Below are 24553 nucleotides of genomic sequence, written 5' to 3'. Positions count from 1 at the left end.
CAGTTTCATGCGAGTACAGAATGGCTGTTGCTTAGCAGGGACTTACTCTGGTGAGTCACAGCATTGTTTAATTATTGACTCAAATTGCTTTCTGCAGATAATTTCAAAAGCACCCATGCCTGTTTGCCTGGTGTAGCCCTTGGTGCCAGTGTCATTTGATTGCACAAGTGTACAAGGAAGGCAAGTACAAGACAGGCAGGGGAATGGCCACTGAAGTTGCTGGGGTGTATGTGTGTGTGATTACGCATTTGTACATTACTTGTGAAATGTTATTTTTTTTCCCATACCATTTTTTTAAACGCACTGGTATTTTTAATGCAAAAGAAACTGGCTTGCTAATTAGAGTATATTGATTAAAACTGTAGATCTTCTAAACTGCTCTCCATAACAGTGTGCCTTGCCAGTCTGCACATTCAGCAGAATGTTTCTCCTGGACTTTAGCACTTAAACCTGAAGAGAAGTTTTGCATATTTCATTGGTTCTCCATGTTCTCCTACTCGGAGTCAGAACCTTGGATCACTTAGATAATTCACTTGCTCTTCAGAGTTTCAGAGAGGGGTCTTTTCAACCCTATCTGGAGATACTAAAGATTGAATGTGAGACCTGCTGCATGCAGAGCAGGTCCTCCACTACTGAGCTACGGTTTGTTGTGTGTTTGTTGTTATAACCTAAAAACCAACTAGTCCCTGTTTTTGAAGAAAGTACTTAGTCACATGTAAATATCCCAGATTAACTGATAATTAATCTGAGAAATAACTGTGGAGCAATGCTTCTGAAAAGCAAAAGATTAGCAGATGTTCTGCTCCTATGGGTGCTCCTGATGTTTACCTTTTGACAGCTGTTCTGGCACAGTTATAGGGTCTAGTACATGGTAACAAGCAGCTGCAGAAGGTATATTCTGATATATTCAGAAGGTATATGCTGATATATTCTCACAATTGTTGGCCTGGGAAAGAACTTTAGGCTGCAATCCTATAAAAACTGCACTGAATAGACAGGATTGTGCTTTTAAGAGGCAAGCCCCATGTAATACCCCAGCCTGCCCTATGGGGCCATGTGGATCTGCACCAGCTATTTCACTGGCACAAATCTGAGCAGGCCATGTAGGGTTCCAAGGCCCAGAAGTGGGGGTTAGGTTACAGCACATGCTGTTGCTGCCAATCCCCTCCCCTCCTAGACCTGATCCGCCTCCCGTTCCACCCTTCCCCTACTGAAAAATGCCCCTTTCCCCACCCCCAGAACACCCTCTTCCACCCCCTGTGCAGCCCAGTGCACTTACCTCATTCGGCTGCAGCAGGGGCTGGATTCAGCACTGGCAAACCAGCACTGGCCTCTGCGCTGGCTCAGCACATTTGCGACACTTGGGAGCCTGTGCAGAGTGCCTCCACCAGCTCATACCCTTAAATCATGTCCTTAGTGTTATGTGCCTTGTGGTGTACTGCAAAAGAGTTGAACTAAAAGGACATTCAAGCAACTCTGAACCAAATACAACAGCAGTGGCATAACTAAGGCATTCAGAATCTGGGGGCACAACACATGTTAACACCGCTTCTCCCCGCATGGCCTCAAAAATTCAGTTTACACCAGGCGAATCTGCTCCTTTGTTTATTTGGGGGGTGAGGGTTAGGCAAAGAGGGGGGTGCCTTCAGAAGCAGTCAGGTTTGCTCCCTGTCTGGGGCTAGGCAACATAGGTCAATAGAATGCCCATCTCCCCCTGATCTTCCCTTCAATTATCGATCATGAGTCACTGGCAGGCATATGGTTTCTTTGCCTGGACACCACCTTCCCTGTATATCCACCTTGAGCCCCTTCCAGGTTCCCCTTGTGCCTCCCTTGTTCTTTCTCTCTGCTTCTCCAAAACCTTCACCCCACCCCGGGCTATCTTCCTATCCACCCCTTATCTTCTTCCATATTTCACTTCTCACTTTCCGCTGTTCCACACTCCTTTGTTGTTCATCTTCCTCCTGGCTCTCAAGGACCCCATTGTTCCCTTGTCCCACTTTCCACTCTCCTCTCACTGCTCCTATCTTCATCATCTTGCCTTTCTCCTTCCCTTTTGTGCTCTCCTGCCTCCATCCCACACCCCTTGCCTCAGAAGTGCCTTCCCTTTCTAAGGCTTCATGAAAACCAGAAGTACCTTTCGAAGGCCTCCAGGAATCCTTATGAGGTGGGGCGGGGGAGCTCCATGCAGCCTCCTGGGTCCTCAGAAGGTCTTTTTCACCATCTGATGATGATGATGGTGGTCATCTGATGATTATGAGAGTCCATCATAGGAAGTGTGAGTTGGCATCCCCTTAAGGCATGGTATCTGGGACGATGCACCCACCATCCCTTAGCTACACCACTGCACATAACCCAAACTGTGTAACGGACTAATCTCACAGTTGTCTCCAATGGTTGGGGGAGTCAGACAAGGTGAAGAGCTCAGTAAAGCCCCTGCATGTGTGGGTCACAAGGATGAGATATATGAGTGAATCCCCCCTTCCCCCAAGTAACCAATATTCAGATATCCCCTAGTTTGGTGGTTCTCAAACTTTTAGCACTAGGACCCACTTTTTAGAATGAGAATCTGTCAGAACTCACCGGAAGTGATGTCATGACTGGAAGTGACATCATCAAGCAGGAAATTTTAGCAATCCTGTGCTGCAATCCTACCCACATTTACCCAGGAGTAAGCCCCATTGACTACCTTTGTTAAAAGAATATACACAATAGCCTGTTAAAAGTATAGCTCTGTAACATTTCCCCAAATGAAGTCATGTACCATGGTAGCATCAAGTATAATCTATTAAAAATAAAATACTGAAATGAATGGGGACCCATCTAAAATTGGCTCACTAGGTAGGCCCTGACACACAGTTTGAGAAACACTGCCCTAGTTGCAGTGAGTGGAACTGTTACAAAAGAGGATAACTGGGACAATAACTTATTATGCTGCCACTTTCATTCATCTTTGTTTCCTCAGAAGTCTTTGGACTTCAAATTGGAAGACCTTAGCCCCAAAAAAGTGTGCCGAGTGACGCTTTGAGCTGGAATGCCTGATGAGTGAATATCACCATTCTGAATGTACCACTTAGCCCAAGTAGCTTGTTGATTGAACAAAAATGTGAACTAGGCAGACTAGTTCAGGAGGCAGTAGGAAGGGCAGATAAATCCCATTCCATTTATTTATTGCGAGGACCCTACATGAAAGCATGCAGTGTGCATGGCATAAGGCAGTCTCAGCTATGCCGGATTCTAGCCTAAATCCTACACACATCTACGCAGAGATGTGTGTCGGATTTAGGCTAGAATCCGGCATAGCTGAGACTGCCTTATGCCATGCACACTGCATGAGATCTCTACGCAGAGATGTGTGTCCTCACTGTCCTCAAAGTCTCACTGCCCTCAGTGGAGCTGGCTTCCAGAGAAGCTTGTAGCCTTCATCTGAACCTGCACCAAGCCTTTCCAAGGTTGTGCACTATCAGCCCAGTCCTATGCATGTCTACTCAGAAGTAAGTCCCATTAGAGTCAATGGAACTTATTCCCAGGAAAGTGTGGATAGGATTGGGCTGTAAGGGCCCGATCCTATCCCATTTTCCAGTGCCGGTACTGCTGTGCCAGTGGGGCGTGCACTGCATCCTGTGGTGGGGAGACAGTCACAGAGGCCTCCTTAAGGTCAGGGAACATTTGTTCCCTTACCTTGGGGCTGCATTGTGCCAGCACAGGTGCTGGAAAGTTGGATGAGATTGGGCCCTCAGGCCGCAATCCCACAGGACCCACAGCCCAATCCTATGCATGTCTACTCAGAAGTAAGTCTCATCAGAGTCAATGGGGCTTACTTCCAGGAAAGTGTGGATAGGATCAGGCTGCCAGTAAGCAGGGCTGAGTAGACACGTAGAGGCACTGCCACCAACTCTGGAGCAAGAGCCCTTCTGCCAAGCAGGAGAGGACATATCTGGGTGGCATGACACACGCCTGGCTGTCCCAGCATCTGGCGGCCACCTGACTCCTAGGCCCCAATCCTATCCAACTTTCTGGAGATGGTATAGCCATGCCAATGGGGTGTCTGTTGCTTAGTGGGGAGACAGTCACAAAGTCCTCCTCAAGGTAAAGAAACTTTTGATTCCTTATCTCGGGGCTGCACTGCAGCCGCATCAGGGTTGGAAAGTTGGATAGGATGGGGCCCTTAGCCTCAGTGAACAGGGGGGGGAGTCATGCTACAATCTCTGGTGCCCCCCAATATTGCACGTGCAACCAAGGCTGCCCCCTTTCCAAGGTTATGCTAGTGGGCACCTGTACCGCTGCTGCACGTGGGGAGTTTTTGTGTACCAGGGCCCCCTTTTTTTCAAACTGGGACCCAGAGCCTTCCATGCAAGGGGGCAACCTGTGCATAACAGCCCAATCCTATGCACGTCTACGCACAAATAAGTCCCATTCTATTCAATGGGGCTTACTCTCAGGTAAGTGTGGATAGGATTGCAGCCTAAGCCTACTCAGAGCCCAATCTTAAGTATGTCTACTCATAAGTAAGTCACATTATAGTCAATGGGGCTTACTCCCTGGTCAGTGTGTAGCCTCAGAGCCCAATCCTATAAATGTCTACTCAGAAGTAAGCTTCATTACAGTCAATGGGGATTACTCCCAGGAAAGTGTGGAGGGGATTGCAGCCTTGTAGTGCAATCCCTGCATGCCTACTCAAAAGTAAGCCCCATTGCAGCCAATGGGGTTTACTCCCAGGAAAGCTGCCTAGGACTGCAGCCTTGGAGCATCACGCGCCAAACGGGCGCCCGCCAGTCCCGGGCGCCGAGGGCGGGGCTCCTCGGAGCGCGAGGGAGCTGGCTGGAGGAGAGGGAGGAGGCGGAACCTCCCTACGCCCCGCCCCCTCCGCCCAAGGCCTCTCTCCCATTGGCTGGCGGCATGAAGCGGACCCCGCGAGCGAGGAGGCCAGTTGGAAATCGGTTGCCGGGCAGGGTTGGGGCGGGGCTGACCAATCAGCGAGCGGCGGCCGTGCAGGGGGAGGGGGGAGAGCGCGCATGCGCGGCGAGGCTCCTCCAGAGCTGTGGTGATCCCGGCGCGTGCGGGGGGGGGGAAGAGGAGGAGCGCGGCTGCGCTGAGGTGGGTGGTGCTGCCTCCGCCCCTCCCCCTTCAGTGCGCAGGCTGGCAGGCTGGCAGGCAGGCGGCGGTCCAGCCCCTCGCCAGGGAGCCCGGCTGGCGGCTGGGTTGGCAGCCTGCGGGGGACCCGGTGCAGCGGTGGTCGCGCAGGTGAGGGGCTGCCCGTGGCGGGGGGGGGGGCTCAGAGAGCAGCCTCGGCTGGGCAGAGGCGCCCTTGGAGAGGGAGTCACAGCCGCGTCCTGGGCACGTCTACTCGGGAGTAAGCCCCATGGCACTCAATGGGCCTTACTCCCAGGTAAGTGTGGGCTCAGCCTACTTGCAGCCCCGTCCTGGGCACGTCTACTTAGGAGTAAGCACCATTAGCGTCAATGGGGCTTACTCCCAGGAAACTGTGGGCAGGCTGAGCCCCATCCTATGCTTATCTACTCAGGACTAAGTCCCATGATGGTTAATGGGTCTTACTCCCAGGTCGGTGTGGATAGGGTTGCAGCCTAAGCCCTAGGTGTGTCTACTCAGGAGTAAATCTCGTTATGATCAGTGGAGCTTACTCCCAGGAAAGTGTGGACACAACTGTACCCTAAAACCTGCTTAAAGCCCTGTCCCAGGCATGTCTACTCAGGAGTAAATCTTATTGCAATCAGTGAGGCTTACTCCCAGGTCAGTGTAGACAGAATTGCAGCCCAAGCCTACTTAGAACCCCATTCTAGGCAGGTCTACTCAGAAGCCAGTCCCATGGTACTCAATGGGGTTTACTCCTAGGACTGTGTGAACAGGCTTTTAGCCTGTTTACAGCCCCAACCTAGGCATATCTACTCAGGATTAAGTCTCATTATAGTCTGTGGGGCTTACCCCCATGTCAGTGTGGACAGAATTGCAGCCTGAGCCCAGTCCTCAGCATGTCTACTCAAGAGCAAGTCTCTTTATGGGTGTGGCTTACTCCTAGGTAAGTGTGCCTATGATTGTAGCCCAAATTGACTTATGGTTGGTTATGGGGGTCCAGCAGTGGGGTCGGCAAGCAAGAGGGATGGAGCTATGGGACACTTAAAAAGCAGGGGCAGAGTTTGATGTCTGAGCAAGTGGTTAAGGGGTTATAGAGCAGGTTATACGGGGGCTGGTTACAAGAGGGCCAGATGTGGGGGGTCAGTAGTTGGCTGAGTAGAGGTCTGGGTCAAGATGTGGGGTTGGCTTGCTGTGGAGGGAAGGCAGCACAAGTGTAGCAGGAGGTTGGCATGCAGAGTCTTCTGGAAGAAGTAGGAGAGGGTGGGTGGGTGGGTGAGGAGCTGGTGGGGGTCAATGTGCTGGTTGGGGGGGGTGGAGACAGTTGCTGGATACGCTGGGAAGCTCTGCATATACATGCATAGGACTGGGCTCTTAATCCCCTTCCACTCACACAACCGTATTTGCAGATTTGTGTCCCATTATAGTCAATGGGGCTTACTCCTAGATAAATGTGGATAGGATTGCAGCCTAAGCTGACTAAGAGTGAGGGTGGTATCTGCAAACACCCCCAGCCCCCCATGGATCATCATGTTCCTCATCAGAATGTGCATGGTGGGCTGGCTGACTAATGTGTTAGTAATATTGACTGGGTGTGGGATGAGCAGAGGTGGCAGAGAGGAGTGGGTTTCTCCTGCAGCCCGGTGCACTCTGTATTGAAAACTAGCCTTGTTAAATACTGTGAGGCTTATTTCTAAGTAAACATGCATAGGGCTGGGCTGTCACTGTCACAGGAATAAGCAGTGGTATAGTAGAGGGAAGGGACAAATGCAGGAGGTGGTGAGAAGGATCGGATGTTGCTCCAGGGATGTTTCAGTCTCAGGGTTATGGTAGGAAGTGTTTATGGGGTTTGGAAGTTGGCTTAGAGTGCCTGGGTAGTTGTGGTGTTTTGCAGAGGATCTGTACTCAGTTGATGAGTGATGAGTGAAAGGGGTATTCCTAAGGAAACAGGCTGGATACCTGGTATAGGTTTACTGGAAGCTAACATAATAGATTGGCTTTAAGCTGGGAGTTGGTGGTCCCCGACATTTTTTCACTTGTGTACCCCTTGGCAGCCTATTTCCATAAATTGTACCCCTCATATTAGCCCCACAAGGCATTCTAATGCCAGCCCTGCAAGGCATTATAGTACAGACTTGCCTTTTCCACCATTATTCAGTTTTTTCAAGTACCCCTAAAGGTCCTGGCAAATACTCCTGGCAGTATAATGCCCTAGTTTGGGAAGCAATGTCCTAGAATACTATGAGGCTTCATTTATTTAGAAGTGTAAGAAGTTGGAGTGAGTGGGTGGAGACTGAGCAAGGGGTATTTGTGGAAGCAGGAGCCTCTGGGAAAAGCAAGGGGAACTTAGAAACTTGCTGGATGCAGTTTAGGGTGGTTCTTCAGTATGGGAAAGGGCTTGTCAGAGGTGCCAGGTCTGGGTAAGGGTAGCTGAGTAAAGTACTAGATGTGGATTGAGGATTTGTGGAAAATTGTCAGAAGAAAGGCCTAGTGTTGGGACCTAAATTTGGAGATGTCCTTAGTATTTGTATAGTGCTTGTGGGGTGTTCAAATGGATACAGTCCTTACAAAAATGCTGCACGGTAAGAATTTTGACCCATTATTGCTGCTGGGAAGTTGAGGTCTAGGGGGGAGTGGGTTGCTAAAGGCCACCCAATGAGATCATAGCAGAAACAAGATTCAAACTGGGAAAGTCCTGATTATCTGTGTAATTTCTTAGTCACTTCACAAGGGAATGTTCTCTGCCTGACAAGGGGCCCATGTCTTATTTAGCACTGGGGATGAAAATAGGAGCCCCTGAACTTTATATTTCTAAAAATGGCAGAATAATCATTTTTGGAGCTGTTCACACAAAAATTTCTGTATGTTGGGCACACATTTACATGTAAACATCAGCACCTGGGTTCATTTGCAGATCAGCAGTTGATGTGCACTGTACATAGATTGGGTAAATGGCTGTTGATATTATGTTGTACCTAAGTATTGAATATCTATTTCTGTACTACTGTAGTAGTGGGCACATTTTTGGGTGAATGGCTGTACCTGGGTTTGTTTTTAAAGTTATATGCATAGATTATATCTGAACTGGATGAAATGTGTTAATAACCCAAGAACAGACTAACAGTGATTATTCCTGATAACACAAATGTATCCAGGTACAGATTAAGGTGTGAGCAGCCCCATTTTTTCCTTCCTTAGCCCTCTGATCTAGACCATATGGGGAAGTGGTACAGAACATGCTTCATTTGCATGCCGACGGTCCCAGATTCCTATATCTCCAGGCAGGAATGAGAGATTCCTAGAGGTCTGCTGGCAGTCAGTTCTCACCGTAATATAAGAACATAAGAACAGCCCCACTGGATCAGGCCATAGGCCCATCTAGTCCAGCTTCCTGTATCTCACAGTGGCCCACCAAATGCCCCAGGGAGCATACCAGATAACAAGAGACCTGCATCCTGGTGCCCTCCCTTGCATTGGCATTCTGACATAGCCCATTTCTAAAATCAGGAGGTTGCACATACACATCATGGCTTGCAACCCATAATGGATTTTTTCTCCAGAAACTTGTCCAATCCCCTTTTAAAGGCATCCAGGCCAGGCATCCAGGCCAGATGCCATCACCACATCCTGTGGCAAGGAGTTCCACAGACCAACCACACACTGCCATCCACGTGGCATCCATCCAAATACTCTCCAAATAATGAGACCCAACCTGTATTTTTTTGCCATCCACGGGAGTTCTTGGAGGGAACCCTCTGAATAATGAGACCCAACCTGTATTGACGATATTGTATCTAGGTAGGGAGTGGGGAGAATGAGGCGGATCTCAGAGTGGAGGGGAGGAGCATATAGTTGATGAGGTGGTATAAATTGCTTTGGGATCTACTTAACGGCAATGTTTGAGGACAGTGTGTAGGAGTTATGCTGTGCCAAAGAAATCACTTCTGGAAATTGCAAACTCATGTTGAGGAAGCAGCTAGATATAGAACAAAGAATTGAGTTAGGGTGGGGCTTGTTGAAAGAAACAGAACTTGATATATAAGGTGGGAAGAGAACTAGGTGCCAGACAAACTGAATAGTTGAAAAAGAGGTATAGAAGTGATTCGGCTTGAGTTTTGAAAATTGGCCGCATATACAGTGATACAGTGACTTTGGAAGGCGCACCCTTTGGAAGATTTCTTGGGCAAAGTGTTGGCCTGGGAGGGGAGAAGGCTGGTTGGATATGTAGAAAGAGAGGGAGAAGTGCTGGTTTGGGTTTATGAGGAAGCAAGCTAGTTCACGCTTAGAACTGAGCATACCAGAGAAGTACAAGACTTACAGGGTTGGCTACTTTGGAGAGAGTATGTGAAGAGCCCTGAGAGCTTCTTGGAATAAAGGGGAATTATTTTGGAAGTGAAGACATGTTGTGAGGAGACTTAGAATATGTAATTGTGTGGTGGGAGCAAAATACAGGAGTGCTCCTTGGTACCCATGGGCATGAAGGAAGCTCAAGGCAGAGCATGAAAGCTGGGTATGTAGGGATGTGGCCAGATAGAGGCTCAGCTTTTTTCAAGAACTAATGTAGACAATTGAAGTGATTTTAATGTGGGCTGGACATTACTAGGTTCAGGGATAAAACTGAATTGGGTCATTATAGTGCATAAGGAGGGCTGTGGTGAAAATTTTGAATGGGGTCTTCAATTATTGTACCTCTCACTTGGAGAACTGTGACAGATCTCAGTGTAGAAAAATGTGGGGGTGTTCGTTTTGAGTGCCTGAGATAATTCTGGGGTATCGTATTGGTCTCTGTAGAGGTTGGTTGACAGCTGTACCAGAATTAGGATGAGCTTCTCTATTTTGTTATAAATAGCTTCTGGGAGGAAGAGAGGAGGAGAGTAACTTTTCACTGTCCAGAGAGCAAAAATGTTGCTGCAAGCTCTTGTCTTGCTACTGTGGGTGGGGCAGGCAGCCGCTTCCAGGAAGTTCTATCTACTTTCTTTTTGTGGAGGCCCTGTGGAGGCCGACTCTCTTGTGTTTTACTATTGGGTGAATTGAAGTGCAAATGGAGGTGAAGTTTTTGCAGCTCTGGTACCTTATTTCAGAATTTATGAACACTTAAATACATTAGTGCTCCCTTTAAAACACTTTTCCCAACCTGTGGTCTGGGAGACTCTCAGAAAAAAACAAGATCACCTTAGATCACTTCCAGCATCTCACTGAGTAAGCGTTCTCCCATGGACCACCAGAGAGGGCTGAAGTGTCAGCTGCATACAGTCCATTGTCCAGCCTCTCTGGTAGACCATGGGGCAGTGCTTGCTTGGAAGATGCTCCCCCATGTACCATTGGAAAGGATGGAGAGAGGAGCACCTGCATCTTCAGCGGGCAACAAAATTTTCTCTGTAAATAATACATCTAATCTTCTCTAATGATTACAAATTTACTTGTATTTTTTGTGTGCAGGGAGGGTGGGGGGGGTTGAGTGTGGTCCATGACGATTTCAGTTTTCCTCAGGCCACTAAATGTTGGGAACTACTGCTTTTAAAGTATGCATTAATTGCTGCTAACATTTAAGTGCTTTGTACTATGTGTTTTGAGACTTCATGAATCTCCTATAAAGAGCTAGGCTTTGATCTGATCTTAATCATTTATATCTCTCACCAACTTGCTGTTAGTAAGCATGGTCCATAATCTCAGTTCACAAGAGTCTTGATATTTATAGGTCCGGCTCACAGTATTTGTTTCATTTCTCAAAATTATACCCAGGAGTCTAGAAATAAGATGTATATGTAATCAAGAACAGCTCATAAAAGCAGCAAAAATAAAATTAATTTGATTTGCATGTGTAGTTCTCATGGCCAATTGTGCTATATTTCCTGATCAGCTGCGTGCACAGTTCTTCATGCACAGAAAGCCATTGCCCTGTTTGTCTTCCTTCAGGCAAGAGAAAAAAAACCCCTGCTGGATCAGTCCAAAGACCTATTTAGCCTCCTGTCTCCTACTATGGCCCAGCAACTGCCTCTGGTGTTGTTGGTATTCCAAGAGGTATACTGCTGGTGAGCCTGAGGGTAGCGCATACTTGTCATGACTAGTAGTCACTAATAAACTAGTCATATTAGTATCCACTAATGAATTAGTCATAATTGTCATGACTGGTAGCCACAAATAAACTTCTCTTCCATCATTTTGCCTAGTCCCCTTTAAAGCCATCGGAGATAGTTGCCATCACCACGCCATCACATCTTGTGACAATGAATTCCACAGACCAGTACACTGAGTGATTTTCTCCATTCTGAACCTTACGTTAATCAATTTCATTGGTTGTAGTACTGAGAGGGAGGGAGAAAAATGTTTGTTCTCTCTCACTATGCATAATTTTATGCATCTCATTCATGCCCCCCATCTTTTTTTCCAAGCTAGAAAGCTCTCAGTGTTGTAACTTTTATGTTTAAGAAAAGTGTTTCAGTCCTCTGGTCACTTTGGCTGTCCTCTTTTTCCAGCTGAACATTATAGGTAGCCCTTGCTTAAGTACAGGTTAGTTTCCAGAGGTCTGTATTGAACATTATGCAGTGTAAACAAAATTGTCAACCGGTTTCTGTGTTGGTTGAAGAACAGTATAGAAATTTATATATATATATATATATATATATATATATATATATATATATATATATATATATATCTATAGACATAGATAATTCACTCACTATTAAATGCATGCTCTATGGCAGGGGTCTCCAGACCCCGCCCGGGGGCCAGATGCGGCCCATGGCAAGCCTCTATCCGGCCCGCAGCCAGCCCCTTGTCCCCTGAAAGCTTCTGGCCCACTTGGCTGAACATGGCAGGAACTATGCTCTGGTTGTGTCTGGAGGGTGTTCTAAGGGCCAGAGTGGTTGAATGAATGAGCCCATTCATTCATTTATTCACTCATCTATCTCTAATTTATTTATATAAATTTTACATTTAAATTTTTTTTCTGGCCCTCAACACCTTGCCAGGTATTTGATGCGGCCCTCTGGCCAAAAAGTTTGGAGACCCCTGCTCTATGGTAACCCTGCTTTTCTTTTGTTGTGCAGTGTAGAAAATGGGCCTTAGAGCAGCTTAAATGAGGGGAGCTGCATTTGTATTAGTTGTATTTTACAGCTTGCATTTTACATTTTATGACAGGTTACAATTTGCATTTGTGTTAGTGGAAGAGTTAACAAGAGTACAGTTTTATTAAGCACTGTACCTCGCTCTCCTTTACTCACCACTTCTGTGTCTCAAAAACCGTTACTCTCTCCCTTTCACAAACCAGCACTAATCTCAGAATAGACAGGCTGTTCCTGTGCATCACTTTTGCACTTACTGAGATTGAACTGCCTTTGTACTTTGGTTTTCCATTCACCCAGTTTGGAGAGGTCCTTTTGGAACCCTACCATTTTTTGCTTTCGTCCACTATGAAAATTGTGAATTTATTTGTACTCTCTGCTTCTTGTTCTTTAACCAGTTGTCAGTCCATAAAAGGACACGTCCTCTTATTCCATGACTGCTAAGTTTACACAAGAGTAACTTCAGCTCTTCCCATGAGCCATGCTGGTATCCTGGACCTGGTGGTGCCTTTTCTACTTAGTGATGTACATTTTAGTTGTTTCTGTTATTGTATTTTAGGATTTGATCCTCTTGACTTCCAGCTCCTATTTATTAGCCCCTTCATTTTTAAGAAGGCCCATCTTTTGAAGTCCAGCGTGCCTGTGGTAGACTTCCTTGCAGTTACATGACTATTGAACAGGATATTACTGTGGTTACTGTTTCCTCTATCATGAACATCAGTTCTGCAGTAGGTCCTAGGCACCATATTGAACCTGACAGTTTATGTGAGGATATTTAATGTACCCATTTCTTTAATAAATGTATTTTGAATATTTTCATGTAGAGGAGTTTACTTGAACATGACCTGCTGTGAATCAGAGTGTTATATGGGGATCAAACATTGGCATTAGTTGTGTCATTTGGTTTTTTTTTTTTTTCAAACTGAGGTAGAGGTCTGGCAGCACAGAATTTTGCTGTGCTGAGTTCTGCCTTTTTCTGTGATGGCCTTTGGTGAGGTCACCTGCTTTTCCATTCATCTTTAGAAAGTTCTTTCTTGCTATAACATACATCTGTTTGGTCTACCATGTGTACTCTGTCACAAGACAATTACCTTTTTAACTAGTTGTTTTCTGTCAAAGTGTTCTGTTGAAGTTTCCGGTCTTCTGGATACCAGGGCACAAGAACAAAAAGACCTTGCACTTTGCTGCTTTTTCCTGGGATGAGTAGCCACCATCACCTGACATGTACCTGAATGATAAAGCAACCATAGCATAACCCAGTTCAGGGCCATTGAGGCTGTATGTATAACTGGGAACCTTTTAAAGATGGAAGAGTACTGAGAGCAAGTTCTGCAACTGCTCTTGCCCCATGCTGTTAAGCAGCACTCTGCTGCAATTTCCAGGTCCAAACAAGCACCTGGAATGATTCCTGTTGATACTGGCAGGTGAAATCATGGCATTAGCTTTAAGAAGGAGCAGAGCAAGTGAGGAGCAACAGCTCCTTTGCAAAACTTTATAGGAAACAGCGAAGTAGTAGCTCATGATCAGAATGTTCCAATTAATTGTGTGTTACCGATCATCCTTATAAAACAATGTGATAGTAACCAAAATTTGTCTGTTCTTCTTTTCTGAGGTTGCAGCCCTCGACTGACAGGATTACTTTGGCTGTTATCAGTTTTGCTGAACATTGTTTTGGATGAGCCTCCTATACCACATCGGGAATATTCTGGCCTCAGCTTCTTCTTTTTATTTTTAAGGGTAAGGTCTTGTTTTCTTCCAAATATAGTATACTAAATTTCAGAGCTTACCTGACATCATAGGGACTTGCAAACTGAGGGCTTGTTCAGATGTTTCAGTAAACAGAAGTAGAAATTTAAGTTGCTGTTCTTGTCCTAGCAGCAACTTATCTATTGTTCCTATTTTCTACAGAACAATACTTTTTTCTGCTTCTTTAATTCCTGCAAACACTAGTGTGAGTCAGGAGAAGGTGGGGAGTGACTAAAGTGATCCCTGGAACTCTGGCAGCATGAAAGCTGCAGTCTGACTGCAAACTGAGAGGAATGAGACAGCAAGCCATTACAACTACTAGCTTTCTCCAGTGTAAGCAGAGCAATACTTGAATATCTTTCATTTGTGCTTTTTTTGTTGGCAACCTTCAGTCTCGAAAGACTATGGTATCGCGCTCTGAAAGGTGGTTCTGGAACAGCGTCTAGTGTGGCTGAAAAGGCCAATTCGGGAGTGACAATCCCTTCCACACCGGGCAAGTGCAGTCTGTCCCTGGTCTGTCTCCCTGGCTATGGGCCTTCCTTCTTTGCCTCTTAGCCTCAGACTGTTGGCCAAGTGTCTCTTCAAACTGGGAAAGGCCATGCTGCATAGCCTGCCTCCAAGTGGGCCGCTCAGAGGCCAGGGTTTCCCACCTGTTGAGGTCCACTCCTAAGGCCTTCAGATCCTTCTTGCAGATGTCCTTGTATCGCAGCTGTGGTCTACCTGTAGGGCGCTTTCCTTGCACGAGTTCTCCGTAGAGGAGATCCTTTGGGATCCGGCCATCATCCATTCTCACGACATGACCAAGCCAACGCAGGCGTCTCTGTTTCAGCAGTGCATACGTGCTAGGGATTCCAGCACGTTCCAGGACTGTGTTGTTTGGAACTTTGTCCTGCCAGGTGATGCCGAGAATGCGTCTGAGGCAGCGCATGTGGAAAGCGTTCAGTTGTGCTATTGCCAATCATAACTGCATAAGTAAGATACTTAACTCCTTCTTCCAGACATAACTAGGGGATAAAGAGTTCTCCTAAAACAGAAGATGCAGGTTCCTAGTACTAAGAATATTATGTTCTGTGTGACCTAAAACCTGTCTGTACTAGGGAGTCTTTGGACAACCATGAATTTAAAAAGTAGAACTAAACAATGTTTAGATGATAGTCACCTGCCTTTTAACTACACAATTTATTAAGTTTTCATATTACCCAAAACTGATGTCTGAGAGCCAGTAAGAGGCTTTCTGAATTTCCTGTAAAGAGGAAATATAATTTACTGTATACAGGTCAGCCCTTGGTATCCACTGATTTGACTTACCAGTGATACTGAGGTCCACCTGTAAATGCCTCCTAATAACGGAAAAAAGCCATTTTCCAACCTTTGTGCTGTTAAATGATTATTTCATTCCATTAGATTCAATTATTCACCCCATCTAGTGGCTGAATGCGGTATAGTGTCTATACCAAAGCATTCTGGGGTGCAAAAAGAAGAGCAAGAAACCTGGAAGTGGGTCTTCAGAGTTATTTTTCCGCTGATATGGTATTCACTGTTGTGTTTTTTTATCCACCAGGGGTTCCAGAACAGAACCCCAGTGGATAATGAGGCACAACCTATATCTCTGACGGTACAGTCCAATGCATGTTCAGAAGTAAGTTCCATTGTGTTTGGTAGGATTGCTATCCAAATCTGGCTGTTATCTCTCGCAGGGTAAATACAGCTTTTGGGGCGGGGGTCATGCTTGTTGGAAGGAGGGGCCAAAGGGTTACAGTTTTAATCTGTAATAAGTAGTTTGACCTTTTTGAACAATTGTCAGTGGTAAGTTTTTACACTTAATAAGCCAAAGTAATTTTCATGTTAGAAGAAAAAGTCATCTTTTTATGTTTGTCTTCTCCTATTACAGTACTATATGAGAACCAAAATAGCCTCAAAAAACCTTCTGTAACTTAGCCTTGTCAGTTAAAATTGGTCTTTACTAATTAGCCAGAAAGAGGAGGGGGTAGGGAGCATGGGAACATGAAGACTAAAGAAGGGGGGGGGGAAAGGAGACAGAGCCTCAAGTAGAGATTCAAAACAAGGTATTTATTGAATAGTACACACATGCCTAATGTGTTTCTCCTTAATGCTTCTTCAAGGGCACTTGTAAAAATGAGAAGTGCCTATACAACTTAGTTATGAACATACCTTCAAAAAGTAACTCATGGAAATAAGTATAATGAAACCAAAATGTATATGAAAAACATTCCCACAAATCAGGCGGAATATAAAAATAATTGGAGCAAACTAATAGTAAACTAAAAAGTAAAATCAAATTTTAAAAATACTTATTTATCACTTTCCTCATAAGGAAGGTACCCCAGCCCAGTAATCATCTTAGTCTCTCTCTTTTGCACCTTTTCCATTTCCACTATGTCTTTTTTGAGATGCGGCGACCAGAACTGGACACAATACTCCAGGTGTGGCCGTACCATCGATTTGTACAACGTCATTATAATATTAGCCATTTTGTTCTCAATACCTTTTCTAATGATCCCAAGCATAGAATTGGCCTTCTTTACTGCTGCCGCACACTGGGTCGACACTTTCATCGACCTGTCCACCACCACCCCAAGATCTCTCTCCTGATCTGTCACAGACAACTCAGAACCCATCAGCCTATATGTGAAGTTTTGATTTTTTGCCCCAGTGTGCATGATCTTACACTTACTTACATTGAAGCGCATCTGCCATTTTGCTGCCCATCCTGCCAGTCTGGAGAGATCCTTCTGGAGCACCTCACAATCACTTCTGGTCTTCACCACTTGGAAAAGTTTGGTGTCATCTGCAAACTTAGCCACCTCACTGCTCAACCCTGTCTCCAGGTTATTTATGAAGAGGTTGAAAAGCACCGGTCCCAGGACAGATCCTTGGGGCACACCGCTTTTTACCTCTCTCCACTGTGAAAATTGCCCATTGACACCCACTCTCTGTTTCCTGATCTTCAACCAGTTCTCAATCCAGGAGAGGACCTGTCCTCTAATTCCCTGACTGTGGAGTTTTTTCAGTAGCCTTTGGTGAAGAACCGTGTCAAACACCTTCTGAAAGTCCAGATATATAATGTCTACAGGTTTTGGATTTAGAGGCAGAGAGGAAGGGCTGTATTTCTGCAGTCTTGTAAAAAAAAGAAGCTACATGGTTTGGCAGTGGACTGAATGAGGGGATGCAATTGTTAAATAGGATTGTGACTTGTTAAAGAAAAACCTTGAGAATGTAAAAATAAAATACAATACCTCAAGAACATTGTTCAGGGTAAAAAAAAATTCTACCACTCTCACCAATGACTTTGCGGTGTCCTGGGTATCTCTGTATTTAACACATGCCTGCTCCGTCTGCTGTAAAACAGGAGAGGAGATGTCTGTGTTTTATGTCAAACAATGAGTGCAGGGGAGAGGAGTGAAATCTGCCGCTTATCCACCTGACCTTACTGCACTTGGCAGTGTTTTTGAAGCCTGGTTCCCAGAGAAGGAGTGAGCCAGGCAGGTGGAAAACTGCTTGAGGCAACCAGGATGGCCAAGGGAGAATTCGTTTCCTTCCTTTGTGTGATCCTTTCAGTATAAACAGGAATGCATGCACATACCTACCTTATAGGCAAATAGGCATGCATGTGTTTTTACAAATAACTCATTGCTCTGCAGTTGGGTTCTTGTATTGAAAAGATTTAAAATTAGCTCTGGCATTGTTTGCTTGATACATTTTCAAAAAGGATTATTTCCATGAAATCAGGATAACTGTCTCTCTCACATTTCTACCGTCTTTCACCTTCTAAGACAGTGGTATTCAAACTGGGGCGTCACAAAACCCCAGCCTGTAGGTCCTGTCCTCTGCCCCCTTAAGGGGCGGGGGTAGCCAGGAGACAGGGGGAAGGCAGCAGCGCGATCCACAGGATCACGCCACTAAGGCGGGCTGCAGGGGTTTGGGTGCACTTGCCCAACCTCCTGCAGCCTCCCGGGGGTGCGGGGAGCCCTGCACAACCTTCGGCAGGGCTCGCTAGGTCAGGAAAAATTCGTGCCCCGCTCCATAAAAGCAGAAGTGGAATGCGATCACCCCACTCTCCCTTTCCCTGACCTGGAAAGCCCTGCAGGCGCTCGTGCAGGGCTTCCCATACACAGGGATGGCTGCTGCAGGGACTGATGAGTGCATCCCAGTCCCTGCAGCCCCCTGAGCGATGCGATCCTGGGAATCGCATCGCTGCCTGCCCCTGCTGCCTCCCACCCCCACGAAGACTTACTGCGGTTTTCAAACTCCCAGAGAGTTTGAAAACCATAGTCCTAAGAGGACCCAAGGCAGCATGAATGTTATTGTGGCAAGAGCAGACAGCCTTTCTGTGGCCCAGTGGTGGTGAACCTTTTGGCCTTGATGTGTCAAAAATTTGGAAAATGCCTAACTTGACTCTGCTGGCATATCACCACTCCCTCCCCCCCCCCCAAACAAAAGAGAAACAATTGTTTACATATTTATTTTAAAATGTTGAATAATGTGTGGTGCTATGTACTATATAAAGAAATGTGAAATAATTACAAAAATGAAATACATGTAAAACAAACTCAGTTGTTGATGGGTGAATGCTGGTGTGTCACCCAAAACATTGTGGCGTGTCACCTTCGACACGCATGTCATGGGTTCGCCATCACCACTATAGCCTCTTGCACTTGAGTGGTAGAGCAAGAGAGCTCTCATCCCCTATAGAAAGGTTCACAAGACGATGTGAATACATGAGTCCTGTATAATAACTCTCCTATTTAGGGATGCCACGGGTATTGCAACATTCTAATTTCAAACTTAAATTATTCATCCCATTGGCTGAAGACAGTAAATGCCAAAGAAAGGCCTTGCCATGCTCAATGTAGTTTCAGATTTAATTTACCTAGTTATTCCTTTATTATGTAGATGCCCTTTTATGGTATTTCTTTACTATCAGATAGCCAATGGTTACTATCCTGATTCTTCCAACTCAAAATAATTTGCCTAATGGCTGAGTCATTAAGGGCTGGGGAAGGCCTGTGGCTCAGTAGTAAAGCTCCTGCTTTGTGTGCAGCAATTTCCAGTTTCAGTTCCTGGCATCTTCAGGCAGGGCTTGGAAAGATCCTGGATCAGTGCTGCCAGTCAGTTCAGATAATACTGAACTTACTCTCTATGGTTGCTTTGTGCATACATTGCTAACCCTGGCCTGGTCTTAGACTTTGGGGATCTTTAAAACCTGAGAAGCAAAACCACGGGTTGGTTCTTGTACTGACTGTGGATGACACTCTTGTGTGACTTGCTGTTGTCAGCACTGAATGTTTAGCTGGAAGAGTGACTGTCCTTTAGCCACTATGCTGTAGGATGGAACTGCATGTCTGAAATAGTGCCTTTCTGACCAAGATTTCCTGATTTCACATGGTAGCCTTTCTGTCGGAACTATTTCTTTATCACCCTTAATTCCTCCCAAGAAGCCCAAGATGACATACATAGAGTTCCCAGGTAGTATCACACTCAGTCACTGACCAACCCTGGACTTTTTAGCTTCAGCAAGTACGTATCATTGTTAGCCTTTGAACCATGTCCTGGGCTGTGGCAAATTAAGCAAAATATACACAAGTTCTAAACGCACCTTGCATTTTCTAAGTGTTAAAATAGTGATTACGCATTGGGAATCCTGGTTAGTCTTCATCTCAGTTCATGCCCTGCCAATCTAATGTTAATTTTAATTAAGATGAGTGCAAGGAATTAGCACTGGAGATGAATGGGAGAAAAGGGGGTACGCAGCCTTTGGGTACTTCTGCTTGGCTCTGGTGTCCAGGATTTGCACAAAAAGAGATGAAATGTTGAGGGGAAATTAAAACTCACTGGATTCACAAGTGTAGAATCTCATTTAGTGTCTGGAACTAGATACAGGTTAAGCCTACTCATCCACAGATTTTATATCAACAGAAAGTTTTCCCAGGCGTCAGGATGCCTTAAAAGGCATTAAAACATCACTACTGGTTTCCTGGGGGAAACTGAAAGTAGCTTTTTTTTTTTAACCAGAATAGCCATTCTGAAGCCAGCAAAGGCACAGTTCCTGTCACCTTTGAAGGGTTAAGAACATAAGAACAGCCCCACTGGATCAGGCCATAGGCCCATCTAGTCCAGCTTCCTGTATCTCACAGCGGCCCACCAAATGCCCCAGGGAGCACACCAGATAACAAGAGACCTCATCCTGGTGCCCTCCCTTGCATTTGGCATTCTGACATAACCCATTTCTAAAATCAGGAGGTTGCGCATACACATCATGGCTTGTACCCCGTAATGGTTTTTTCTCCAGAAACTTGTCCAATCCCCTTTTAAAGGCGTCTAGGCTAGACGCCAGCACCACATCCTGTGGCAAGGAGTTCCACAGACCGACCACACACTGAGTAAAGAAATATTTCCTTTTGTCTGTCCTAACACTCCCCAACACTCCGCCCAACACTCAATTTTAGTGGATGTCCCCTGGTTCTGGTATTATGTGAGAGTGTAAAGAGCATCTCCCTATCCACTCTGTCCATCCCCTGCATAATTTTGTATGTCTCAATCATGTCCCCCCTCAGGTGTCTCTTTTCTAGGCTGAAGAGGCCCAAACGCCATAGCCTTTCCTCATAAGGAAGGTGCCCCAGCCCCGTAATCATCTTAGTCGCTCTCTTTTGCACCTTTTCCATTTCCACTATGTCTTTTTTGAGATGCGGCGACCAGAACTGGACACAATACTCCAGGTTTAAAGGGGCTGAAATAGCAGATTTCTTATCCGTGGTGTCCACAGGAGTTCCAGGAATGTATCTCCCATGGATACCTAGGCCCCACAATTTCAAACTTCAGGCTAAGTCCTTGTGGGCTTGTTAATTGTTTAGTATTTACTGGACAATTTACATTAAGCGTTATGTCTCACTTTCTTCAAAAGCATTGTTTCCTGTTGAACTTTTAGGTCTGGTAAACAACTTCTGAGTACATCAGAGCATGGCATCTTGAAAGGGGCCAAATATAGAAATAGTATCCTGTGTTTCAATTACCTTCCTGTACAATAGGTCAGAATAAAAAGCTTGTTGTGCTACATGAATTGCTCTTGCCCCTACTTCTAGTGCTCATCTTGTGTTTTTGACCAGACAATAATTTGGTTGAGAGTTCTAAAGCCTCATAGCATAACTACTTCCATAGGGGTGACCATGTTAGTTTGTTGTGGCAGAAACAACACAGTTCTTGTGGCATCTTAAAGATTTACCTTGATCCGCTTCCTGCTCACCCGAATGTGAGACAGATCATCCCATTCCTTAACATGCTCCCTGTGCAGTTTCCTTAAAGCCAGAAGTACAGGACTTTATTTACAGGGACAGCACACATCATTCTTTTAAATAAAACCAAAAGTCTCGCACATCCAGGTTTAATGAAACCACATAAGAAACATGGTAAGGAGCTTTTTTCCTTTCTACAGTGCCTTACAGAGGCAGCAGCCATGGTGTGGGGCAGCACCCTTTGACACAAGTAGCACTGTTAGTAGCACAGGCTACTTGTTCAAACCTCAATGTTCATAGGGATGTTCTTAAGCCACGCACACCTCTTTTGGAATTCCTGAGGTGATGGAACTAGGGACTGAGCTATTAACTTGAAACATTTATAGTTGTCTTTGTCATCATATTTTTGTTTTGTCGTTGAGGCAGATAGATTCCCATCACTTTATAGTAGCCTGGTGAAGACTACATAAAATTCTGATTCAAACTCTATTCAGAAATATAAGCCCTCACTTTGCCCTTTAAAAAAAAATAAAACAACTTGGGGTTGTTTTAAGCAGGGAAAGGCATTTCCCTACTTAAGAACAGGTTATGTTTTAGGGGTATGTTTGTGAATTTTGTTAAGTCCAACATCATTAATTACTATTGTTGGTAGTGAATGGGCTGTGGAATATAAAAAAGAATGTATTTACAATGCACCTACAGTACTCAATGTGTGGTCTTTCCTTGAAAAGCCAGCTAACAGGACTTGCTGCGGTCAGGTGTTGGTGCCAACACCATCTATGGTCATATGACCAGGCATCTTTGTATCTTGAAAGTTCTTAAGTAGGAGAGCTTCTGTACTTTGTGTGTTTTACTTGCAGTATTACTGGCCATTGCTGAAACTTTTGAGAGAAAGAAATTACTTCTAGCAGATTGCCAGAAGATCCTGATCTACTTTCTGCCTGGTACATATCATGCAGAAGCAAGTCAGGACTTATCCAGAGTTACTGGGTACTATTTATATTGATCAAGTCACTAGAAGCTTCATATCTCACAGAATTGCAAGGGTTCTGGGGCTCCCACCATGCCAAATTCAGGAGGCTTTTCGTTCATGTTTGTACACAAAATTCAGAGATGTCCATTTGCCTTTCAGACTGAACCTTGGCTTCTTAGTGCATACTATAGGCAACTGAAACAGACTCTGTTCTGTCGCCTTTCCTCAAGACCCCCCAAAAGTCACATTGGCTGAAGTCTTGCAAGATGTTAAATTAAGTGATTAAATTTATAATTAACCAAAAGTGCATGAGCTAATCTTTCAATCTCTAATTGATTGGCAGCCCTTGCTTTGCTCAGAAAGCAGAGCAATGAAGCGGTTGCCGCCTTTAACTGTACTGGTCCTCTGCAAAGGGCTTCATAACAGCAAAGGAGGGAATGGGACCCAGAACAAAAGCCATGAGAGGCTTTTGCTTAACTGCTTTCTTCTGCATGAATGCTCCTCCCTGTGGGTGCGTTGCAGAAGCAGCTGCTTCTCAGTAACTGACAGATGGGAGCAGGTGACTCCTTCCAGGATGGTGGCACAGGAATTGCATGGCTGCCACTTGGGGGTGGGGGGCTTTGGGCTAACGCTTCTGGTAAGCAGGGGCTGACAGTTGTAACTGAGGCTCTGTGGTTAACTGGTGTGCTCACTGAATCTGCCTTTGTATTATATTCATCCCAGTCTTTGAATGGCAACAGATGTGTGTCCAAGAAATCAACCCCTGCTGCCAGTGTGTTCTGTGGTCTCCAAGCTGTGCTCCTTTCCTTCTCACATTTACCACAAAAGGGAATGTTATGCAATTGAAATGGACAGGGTATTCTGTGTCAGTACAGTTGTCCCTCATCCACGGATTTGGCATCCGTGGATTTGACTCGCCGTGGGTGCCACCCTGCAGCTGGAGGGCCACAACCAGAAGGCACTTATATCAAGTGGAATGGCATATTGAATGATTTTAGAATATTTATATACAGCACTGTTTTTCAACAAAAGTTGAAAGCATTTTACACAGCAAAAGGAACGAGCAGATGGCTAAGTCTTAGAGGAAATACAGTTGGGATGTTAGCTACAGCCTTTGAGAGGTTAGAAAGACGTATATAAAAGTGGTAGCTGGGCCTCCTCAAACCTTGTTGGAGTTATGATCCCTGGCCTAAGGATGTGTGTTTCTCTTTTCTTTCTTACCGGTGGGCATTGGCAGTATTGTGTACGTTCTGCATCTGCACATAGCATAATCCAATTATCTCTGAAATACAAAATCCTGTTTAGATGGGCCCTGGCCTGATCCAGCAGGGCTCTTCTTATGTTCTTATGGAGATTTCTTGCAGTTCCTAATTTTTTTTTTGCACAACACTGCTAGCCCTGGGATGGTAATTCAGAGTTATATTGAGTTATTGAACAGCAGCACTGAGACTTCTTTGTGAAGATTTGGAGGAGGAGAAGCAATGGCTAGCGTAGCATCGCTCCCAGAAAAATCTTCTTTCTCTTTGGCTGAGAAGCTTTGCCATTCCTGAACTGCAGCGTGGAGCTGGCAACTTCTCCAGTACAGTCAGCTGAGCAGCTGCTAGCTGTACCCAGTTCTGAGAGGGAAGGGAAGTTGGGAGGCCCTCTGTGATGAACAGGGTCTGCATATTTAAGATCTTTGCCTCTCAGTCTTGAATATATTTGCGTCCTTAACACCACCCCTTTTTGTGTCAAAGCAGTTGAGGAACTTTGAGCAGTTGCCTGCCAAAGGCCGTTTTCAAAGCCCACGTTTCGGCAGTCTCTTTTCAACAGTGTAGCTTTCTCAGTAGTGTCTTCTTGCTGCTTAGCTTTGGTTAGGCCCCTTTGCATTCCTTCTGGCCGCTCTTTGCCAAACTTAGAGAGCTCTTGGGCTTAATGGCCAAGCTACACATTACCTAAAGCATATGATTGCCCCTGGTGCACTTGTCATTCCCCTCTCCTGAACTGCAGCCTCAAGAGGGGGTGATCTGGATTGGGAGTGAAAGGGAAGGGGAGGTTTAACCCTTTGCCCTGCCACAGTCCTGATTGTATTTTCTCCCCCACTCTGCCTTTCTGCTCTGAGGTGACGGCACTCAAGGCAGCTAACATAATAGAAGAATACAGTAAAAATAAAGTCCATACAAAAAAATACAGTGGTCATTAGCTATGTGTAGTGGAAAGCCATATTTAAGCATGCACATGTGAGATCATAACATACAATAATGTGCGTGCAAGTTGGATTTACACAGAAGTGCTTGCTGCATAAGAAAATGGTCACTGCTGCTGGTCTGTATCTTCTAGACTGGCACTTAAAATTCATAGTCCTGATAAAGCCAAAATCAAGCCTACTTTGGTCAAAATTTGTCATTAATAATTAAACATTGATATAATAATTACTGACTGAACCT

The 24553-nt window shown here is 45.3% G+C and overlaps 1 protein-coding gene across 2 annotated transcripts in view; it reads left to right on the top strand.

Moving 5' to 3' along the window:
* Window positions 1-5143: 5143 nt before the first annotated feature.
* LOC136652593 (SERTA domain-containing protein 2-like) overlaps window positions 5144-24553 on the top strand; it is a 28949-nt gene continuing 9539 nt past the window's right edge. Inside the window, exons 1-2 of one of the 2 annotated variants that reach the window (XM_066629533.1) lie at window positions 5144-5244; window positions 13778-13895. The gene's annotated coding sequence lies outside the window, so the exon portion shown is untranslated. Of the gene's footprint in view, window positions 5245-13770; window positions 13896-24553 lie in introns of both variants that reach the window. The other variant, XM_066629527.1, reaches the window with a different exon arrangement.

Source organism: Tiliqua scincoides, chromosome 1 (assembly GCF_035046505.1).
Source record: "Tiliqua scincoides isolate rTilSci1 chromosome 1, rTilSci1.hap2, whole genome shotgun sequence".
In the NCBI taxonomy this organism is placed as follows: Eukaryota; Metazoa; Chordata; class Lepidosauria; order Squamata; family Scincidae; genus Tiliqua; species Tiliqua scincoides.
Note: the sequence above shows the minus strand (reverse complement) of the source record. Positions and strands in the feature narration are given on the sequence as shown.